Source organism: Echinops telfairi, unplaced genomic scaffold (assembly GCF_000313985.2).
Source record: "Echinops telfairi isolate 266 unplaced genomic scaffold, ASM31398v2 ScPeMD7_3;HRSCAF=10, whole genome shotgun sequence".
NCBI lineage: Eukaryota > Metazoa > Chordata > Mammalia > Afrosoricida > Tenrecidae > Echinops > Echinops telfairi.
The window spans coordinates 42,126,363-42,135,479 of record NW_022103899.1 but is presented as its reverse complement, the minus strand read 5'-3'; the positions used below and the strand labels follow the sequence as shown (position 1 = coordinate 42,135,479).

At 50.3% G+C, this 9,117-nt stretch overlaps 1 non-coding gene across 1 annotated transcript; it reads right to left on the bottom strand.

Moving 5' to 3' along the window:
- Window positions 1-4,014: 4,014 nt before the first annotated feature.
- On the bottom strand, window positions 4,015-4,106 carry LOC115872063. Its single transcript, XR_004047626.1, has one exon. It is a non-coding gene; the product is annotated as a small nucleolar RNA SNORD116 (small nucleolar RNA).
- Between the last annotated feature and the right edge of the window lie 5,011 nt (window positions 4,107-9,117).

Below are 9,117 nucleotides of genomic sequence, written 5' to 3'. Positions count from 1 at the left end.
AAAAAAAATACCGTGCCTTGAGTAGAGCTCACCTTAGATTTCAATTAACATCCTTGCTCTTCAATCCTCTAAAGAGGTCTTGTGCAGCAGATTTACCTAATGCAACTCTGATCTCTTGACTGCTGCTTCCATGAGCATTGATTGTAGATCCAAGCAAGACAGAATCCTTGACAACTTCAGTTTCTCTCCACTGATCATGATATTACCTATTGGTCCAGTTGTGATGATTTTGGCCTTGACATTAAGTCGGAAGACTGTAATCCTTGATCTTTATCAGTAAGTGCTTCAAGCCCTCCTCACTTTCAGCAAGCAAGGTTGTATCATCTGCATATCATAAGTTATTAATTCTGCAATCCTGATGCCACATTCTTCTTCATCTGATCAAGCTTCTATGATGATTTGCTCCTCATACAGATTGAACAAGTTACGGTGAGAAGATACAACCCTGATGCACACCTTTCCTGATTTTTAAACCACGCAGCTTTCCCTTGTTCCATTCTCATAGCTGCCTCTTGATCCATGTACAAAGTTCCACATGGGCACAATGAAGTGTTCTGGAATTCTCATTCTTCTCAAGGTTATCCATAGTTTTGATATGACCCACACAGTTGACTGCTTTGGCATAGTCAATAAAACTTTCTGATATTCTCTGCTTTGAGCCAAGCTCCATCTGACATCAGCAATGATGTCTCTTGTTCCATATCCTCTTCTGAATCTGGCCTGAAACTCTGGCAGCTCCTTGTCAATGTTTTGCTGCAATCATTGTTGGATAACCCCATTTTTGTAAAATGTAGTTCATTTGTGTAAAAGTGTATCTCACCAGAGATATAGTCAATTAATATGGTCCTTCTAGCCATAACTGTTTATATGGTGTATTATCATTCTGGACTCTCTGCCTGTGGCTATAATCCCATTTTGGAAGAAGTTCTCTACTAATGGTCAGGATTAGGGTAGTTTAAGACCTGATTTTAGTAAAGGGTGTGGACCAAGCCACATGTTGGGTTTCCTTGGGGTCATCTTTAAGACTACTAGAGGAGACAGGATCCTTCATTTTCCTGGGGAGTATGCTCAGATAAAAGACAAATCACTCCTCCATCAAACCCATTTCTCAATATGCACACGCCATGTGGGAGAAAGATCAGAGGATTTTGGAAGAGTGTGTCCAAAATGTCTGTCTGAAGTGGTAGAGGCAGCCAAGACCAGATGCAGCAGAGACCGTGGCTTGGAGACTCAGAGAAGCAGGGCAACTTCTCTTCATCTGGCCTGCGGTTATAGGACTAAGACAGAGCGACAGGCAGGCTGGCTTCCTGCTCCATGAAGGCGAAGGCCAAGGGACCATGTGACTGAGAGGCTGAGAACAGGACCGGAGAGAGACTTGGCTGCTGACTGTGGAGAGGTGTTGCTGTAGCCAACGACTGTATCTTCACGGTTTGCTGGCCTGACTTGGGATAACCTGTTAGCTTCTTTAACGAGTGCCCTCAGTTGTGAGTATTGTCTGGGAGTTCTGTGAGGCCGTTGCAACAAATCTTAGAACCTAAACGAAGAAGCAGATGGTGTTGTTTGAGTCAATGCAGCTGGTACATGGTGATACCATTTCTGGGAGGTGAGCAGTGTCTTTGACCATCGTGCGTGGCTACCTTGAATTGAAGATGGCTAACACCAACTGTAACTACCACCTGGGAATTTGTTAGGCGCCCTAGTGACATAGTGGGTTATACCACTTACAGTTGGGCTGCTGACTGCAGAGTCACCAGTTCAAAACCACCATCCGATCCTCTGGAGGAAAGTGAGGTTTTCTACTCCAGTAAAGAACTACAGTCCTGGACACTCAAAGGGGCAAGTTCTATCCCGTCCTATAGGGCTACTATAAGTCAGAATCAACTATAAGTTGGAACAGATTTGATGATACTGAGTTGGTTTGTTTTTGGGGGGGCAGGGGGAGAAAGGGGGACTTGTTAGCAGTGGTGAGGGAGGCTTGACTTTAGCTTTCTATCCAGCTATACCAGTGGTTCTCAACCTTCCTAATGCCACGACCCTTTAATACAGTTCCTCATGTGGTGGTGACCTCCCCCGCCAACCATAAAATTATTTTCGCTGCTACTTCATAACTGTCATTTGGCTAATGTTATGAATCTGTCAACCCCTGTGAAAGGGTCATTCGATCCCTAAAGGGGTCTCTACCCACAGGTTGAGAACTGCTGATTTATGCAGTTGTAAAATAATTTAGAACTATATACATGTATCCTTCTCACTAAAATGAAGGTGTGCTTCTCTCACCACACACTTTGTATGGGCTGTCTCCCTGGGTCTTTCTGAGCAGCCTTTGTTTCTCTGTCTCTGTCTGTCTGTCTGTCTGTCTGTCTAGGAGGGGCAGCTGTGAGTCAGGACAATAGGCTTTGGTTTGGGGAGGAACTGAGTGCTCATGAAGTCATCAGGCCACCCTGGGCTTTTTCAACTTTGCAGGGTTCAGCTGCTACATCTGGCTCTTTTCTCAGACCGGTTCTCCCACTGCCTGTGAATCCATATGCCAATGAGCAGCTTGGGTGTCAGTTTTTCTCCACCCTCGCTCCCTGCAGCTCCCCTTCCCGTGGCTGCTCTTGCTCCACTCAGAATACACTGGGTTGCCCAGAGCCCAGGGGAGCCCTTGGCACTCCGGGATCAAGTCTTGCCTGTGGCGCAGCAGGTGCGTCTCTGCAAGGGCTCGGAGGACATCCGATCAGTGCCGCTTTGGTCTCGCTTTTTGGGAATTGATTGAAAAATGTGGGAAAAAGCAGGCCCAGACCTGCTGCTGTTTAGACTTAAAATCCCCAAGGTGCTCCGGAAGGAGACGGGGTTTTTCCAGACCTGACCCAGCCCTCCCGTTCGGGCACTGCATCCGTCCCTGGTTCCCTGCCGTGGCACACGCGGTTTACAGCACCCACGCCTTGACCTGGTTTGAGAAGCTGGCATGGAGTGGTGCCACTTTATGGTTTTGCAATTAAAGAGGCAGGCGGCATAGCTTGGGATTCAGAACTGGGTACGCCCTCTTGAAAGAATTGCCACATTTATCGACAAATTAGCATGGGAGAGGTAAAGTCACACCCAAGCCCTTTTGCCTCACGGCTGCTGTCACTGTTGTTAAAACGCTTCCCTTGGGACCTTTTTCGGTCACCGGCGTCTTTCCCTGGAGAACATGTTTTAGGGCAGAAGGACCCGAGCAAGCTGGGTGTCTGTGGGGGCTGTAGGTGGCCAGTTCGGGCCTTGGTCTCACATTTCTCCACACAGAGACCCAGAAGATCCAGGTGCTCTTGTTGATTAATCAGACTCGGGTATTGAGCAAGGCACTTTGGGTGTGGCTGGGTTTATTCTTAAAGGACCCCTGGTGGCATAGGGGTTACTGGTTGGGCTGTGATACTCAAGACCAACAGTTCGAAACCACCAGCCCCACCTTGGAGAAAGCTGTGACTCACTACTCCCGCCATCAGTAACAGTCTGGGGCACTCATGGGCAGTTCTACTCTGTCAAGAGCGTCTCTGTGAGTCGGCATCATCGACACCAGGGCAGTGAGTTTGGTTTTAGGTGTGGGCCTGCCCTTCAGTAGTCCGCTCATCTGATTTGGGGGTGTTCAGTTGTGCCAGCAGCTCCCCCTACCCCCCAGTCTTGGTCAATTAACCGGAGAGTTTGGAGCATGGGTAGACGGGGTGGAGATAACAGGCCCTTTGGTGTGGAAGGTGTTGTGAGATACAGCTAGTACTTCAGAGGTGTGGCCCACCACCCACTGGCTTCGAGCCCTTGCCAGCCAACACTTAAAATAATTCTGGTACCCCCCCCCCCCACCAACCCCCTCTCAGGAAAATCAGGCCTGAGATTGGCAACCACTTGTAAGAAGATGGACTTCCCTACAGCAGGCTGGTCAGGTCATTGTTCTGATGCAGCCTTGGCAGGCAGCAAAAATGGAGTCATTCGAATGTTTCTGTCACTAGCTTTTTCTGATGGGTGTAGTGACTACAGTGCTTACTTTGGCGGGGCTGGCCTGCACCTCAGTGTGATGAACAAGACGGCAGGGAGTTGTCACTCACTTGTTCAGCTTTCCTGAGGAATGCTGACGGGGGAGGCAACATCGATCTGTGCCCTCTCCTAGGCACTTCCTAGAGGGTACCCCCCCCCCCAAGTCTGAAGGGCTGGACAGCCTCAGTCTCCAGTCGCCAGCTTGGGAGGCATCTGGAACCACACCCAGGACCCTGAAATAGGTCCAGTCTAATCAGGCTGTGGACCTACACGTGCTGACTGTCACAACCCAAAGGATCAATAAATCTTCCAGGACAGGGGCATTCCCCACTGCAGGAGGGAGCTACCTATTCCCATTGGACTTATAGCTGAGCCAACCCGAAGGGATGCCTGGCATGTCTTAAGTGTCATGGAAAAGGGAAACACCCCGAAGCCCAAGGAGCTTCCATCCCTGGCATTCCGGACTACTCTTGAGCCAGATGCCTTTGCCCAGGTCAACAGAGACTTGGAGAAAGTGATGGCAAGTTGAGGATGCTCTAGGAGCATGTAGTAGGGCTACCTGCAGCCCTCCTCCAAGGATGTATTTAGTTCCAGTGCCTTGGGTGTGCTTTGCATGCTGAGCCCTCCCCCAACCCCCTTGAGCTGCCCTTTAACTTCTCGGGGGTCCCCTCTCCGGGCAGTTCGGCCCCCACGGTTCTTCCCATTTTGCTTCTGGCTGTACCCATGTCCATCAGCTCCTCGCCATGCCTGGCTCCCACCTTATGCATGCCAACCTTATATATTTTTAACCATCTTTATATCCAGTGCAATACTTAATGATTCTATGTAGGGTCGTTCAACCAGCAGTTAAAAGAGATACTAGAAGAAACCACGAAGAAATCGGTGAGGGGTGAAAATAACTGAATGTAAACGTAACCTGCTTTGGATTTTGAAAAGGAGCTGTGACCCAAATCCATCTTCCCACTCTCACTTATGCCATTGAGTTGATTCCACACATAGCGGCCCGCTAGGTACCCCTTGGTCAGAGTGGAACTGTTCCCTCACGTTTCTGAGACTCTGCACGTTTTCAGGAGCAGACAGCCTCGGCTTCCTCCCTAGGAGCAGCTGGTGGGTTTGAACAGCTGAGCTTGCCGTTTGTAGCCCAGTGCGCCAGTGGGGCTTCTTAAATTGGTCCTAGAGGAGAGCGGTTTTCTGAGCAGAGCAGCGGGTATGGTGACTACTGGCCGCCTTTCCAGATATGTCCATCGATAATGCGGCCGTGGGTTTGGGCACTTCCTGAGTTCGGGTTGGAGCAGCTTGAGGCTTGGGATCCAGGTCTCCTGGAAGGGAAATGGGGCCCTGCATGAAGACACCCCACCGAGTGGAAGTCAAGGCGATGGCTAAGCTGGACCACTTCTTGTACTAAACAATCTCTGGGGCTCCAGAGGCTGCACTGTTGGAGGGCGGAGCCCTGGCATGAGGTGAGTGAGTTGGACACCAAGCAGAGCATGTGGATGGCTAACCGGGGGTGCCCAGGAAGTCTTTCCCATCTGACCAGGCTTAGGTGAGGCAGGGTCATTTGAAAATGATCGCCCATTTATTGGTCGGCTCTTGGCTGATGTTGAAACACTGGCTGTCCTTCACACCGCTTACTCCACCTGTTCCTCTGCCCTCGTTTTGAAAGGCTTTTTGTGGTCTCTCATTTCCCCTGCTCCCAATCCCTTTGACTCTTCTCCCAGCTACCGAGAGCGGCGAGCTGGGCTGGGCAGATAACCAGGAAGGTAAGCAAGCTAAGCCTCTGCTTATCACACCTATCCTTCTGCGTGCTTTGCTGTGCTCAGGATAGTCCCCCTCTGTCGGTAGGTCAGCTTCTCATCTGGCAGCGGCTGTGACCCAGTCGTTGGGAGGCGCTTGTTGAGGCCCACAGGTACCCAGGCTTTTCATTTGCGGAGTGTTCGAGGTCAGAGCATCCCGCTGCTTCCTCGGACTGTCTCCCCTTGACGTCTGAAGCCCTGATGGAGTGTTTGGCCTTTCCCTGTGCTAAGGTGATGTTTGGGGCATGACGAGCACTCTGGGCGCATAGCAACGGGTGCAGGTCATGCTCCATGAGCCCCGCATCCACGTGTGGACAGCAGTGGGCACTCTGAGTGTATTTTTGTAGCCAGTCGTGGCAGCTCAGATGCTGTGCCTACCATGCCTGATGACTTATACTTTGCGCAGCACTCCGCCTTACAGAATAACACGCTTTGACATGTAACATCGGAGCGCTACAAGCCTATGGTATTGACAAGGTGGGCATCTCCTATTTCATAACTGGTGAAACTGAGGCAAAGTGACCCTAGTCAGTAGGGAGCTGACACTCAGTGCCCCCAACCATGCCGTTTCCAGTCCACCAACTAAAAAAACCAAACAGACTGTGTTAGACAGGGTTCTCTAGGGAAACAAAACCAGAATACTAAAAATTTTATACATATTTATACAGATTGATAGATGTATAACATAAGAAACAAACAGTTAATTAAATTATAAAGCAGTACAAATGACTCAGTGCAACTCACTCCTGTGAGACAGTTGTGAGACACTGGCAGACCTTCAAGTCTTGAGGGCCGCCGGGTAGTCCTCTGTAGAGCAATTCAGGCTATCCGGGCACAGGCAGCAAACAGCAAGGCAGGTCACCAACAGTCAGCCAGATGACAGGGTCCGACGGTCCCCAGCTCAAGAGATGTAAATTCCAATGGTGTGGCGAAGCAGGTCTTGAAGGAACCTCAAATTACAGTGACACAGTCCATGGGTTAGGTGTCCCACAGGTAGTGTAGCTTGCAAATTGAGGCACAGAACAAGCAAGGCAGCCACACACTGGTCCGATGATCAAAGAGCAAGAGACAAGAAAGGCGAGGCTCGCCAAGCCATTTATTTCTCTGCCCTTCCATTAATCCCACATGTGTTCACCGGCCAGTTGGCACAATAACTACCTCACCAACCCAAACTCAGTGCCACCAAGTCGATGTCAACTCATAGCGCCCCATAGGGTCGGGTAGAACTGCCCCTGCAGGTCTCCGAGATGATAACCCTTTATGGGAATAGAAGGCCCCGTCTTGGTCCCTCTCCATTCTACCAGTCCATGTATGTGGCTGTACAAATCAGGAGGCGCTTGTAGTACAGCGCCGTGGGCCATACTCACTTGGTTGAGAAGTTCCAAAGAGAAACGGATAGTTGCTAGGTGGGTTGGCTCATTTGTTTGTGTTGTCTGTTGTGTGAGTTCAGTGGTCACGCTGTTGGTAAGGCCCACAGTGGTTCTTTCTCAGAGCGGTCACAGTAGACACTGTCATCATTGCCGGTAAACAGGGCCTGCCCTCCAGTAGCTGAACCTTCTGTTGCGAGGAGACTGGTAGCACATAAAGGAATAAAAGCAACACCAGGCGGTGATGGGGCTTGGGAGGGAAATAGTCAATGCGAGGGACTCTGTGGTGGGCAGCAGAGAGCCGGATGAGCGGAGAGGGTGGGCCTCCGGAGGGGCACTGCAGGCAGAGGAACAGTGCATGGGAGGCTTCGAGGCAGGAATGGGCCTGGCAAGAAGGCCATTGAGGCTGGAGTAGAGGGAGCAGCAAAAGAATGTGACATGGGACAGGTTAGCAAGGAACCTCCAGGTCAGCGGTTCTCAACCTGGGGTCGTGACCCCTTTGGGGGTCGAACAACCCTTTCACAGGGGTCGCCCGATTCATCACAGTAGCAAAATGACAGTTATGAAGTAGCAATGAAAATAATTTTATGGTTGGGGGGTCACCACACAATGAGGAACTGTATTAAAGGGTCACGGCATTAGGAAGGGTGAGACTTTAAATTTCATTCGCAGAGGGGTGAGGGACACTTTCAAGCAGAAAATCATGTCTATCCCTTATCTTCGCAAGATATTTGTCTCTTTGATCGGTGGCTCACCAGTTTGGGGAGTTCATAACCCGTGGGGGCAGGCGCATGCCCTCTGTTTAAGCCAGTTCTCTGAGGTTCAGGTATGTCTTCCTTCATGCCTTGTGAATGGAGGCATAGCCTGCCTGTCCTCTTGGACCGCCTTTTCAAGAATGTTCATGTAGCCAGCACCCGAGGCAGATATAGTCCCCCCCCCACCCCCCTGCCCTGGACTAGAGGCCTGATAGGCTCAATGCCCTGTACAGAGGGTCCAGGTTCCCTTCATTGAAGGTGCTTTGTCTCTAATGCAACCTGCTACATAATGCAGGGGCCAGCTGGTGCTCTATGCATCCCTGTGCGGACCTGTGGCCCAGGGGACCCACACCCCAAATGCTGATCTGCTATTGCTGTCATTGTGTTGGGGGGCTCTGACCCGGCAGTCTCCTGTCTTGCCAGCATCCATGAAACGCTGACAGGACAGCTTATTAATTTTAAGATTCTTGGCATTCTTCAAGTCGCTTCTAAACTGGCATCATGACCGAGATGTTGAACGTGAGTCAATGTTTGGCCTGTGGTTTTCAAACTTTATTTCCATTGTCTTTGGGATCCCGACCCCACCCCAACCCCCATTAAAGCTAGGTGCCCTTGAGTCAGTCCTGATGCACAGCGACCCTGCGAGGGCCTGCAGCGTCCCCAAAATTGTCCTTATGTGTGAGCCCGTTGTCACAGCCACCGTGTCAGTCCATCCTGTGAGGGCCTCCTCTCTCACTGCCCCTCTGCTGGACCCAGCGTGACGTCCTTTTCCAGAGATCGGTCTCGCGACACGGGTCCGAAGGACATGAGATAAAGTCTTACCATCCTCGTCTCTCTTCCAAGACAGCACTGTTGGCTCTCTCAGCAGTCCATGGTCCGTACATTCTACATGCTTCTCCGGCACCATAATTCAAATGCACTGACTTTCTTCTGCCTTCCTTATTCAGTGTACAACTTTCACCTGCAAATGATGCATGTGATGGAACTGAAAACACCATGGCTTGGATCTGGAACACTCGAGTTCTCAAAGTCACCTCCTTGCTTGTCAACACTTTAAAGAGGTCTTGTGTGGTAGATTTACCCAATGCAATGTGAAACCTATGTAGGAAAGTAAAATTCAATTAAAATAAAATTAAGGTGTCTGGGCAAAGTAGAGGCAGCAGCCTCGATTTCTCCAACTAACACAGCCTTCAGTCATTAATAGGTCAGGACAAA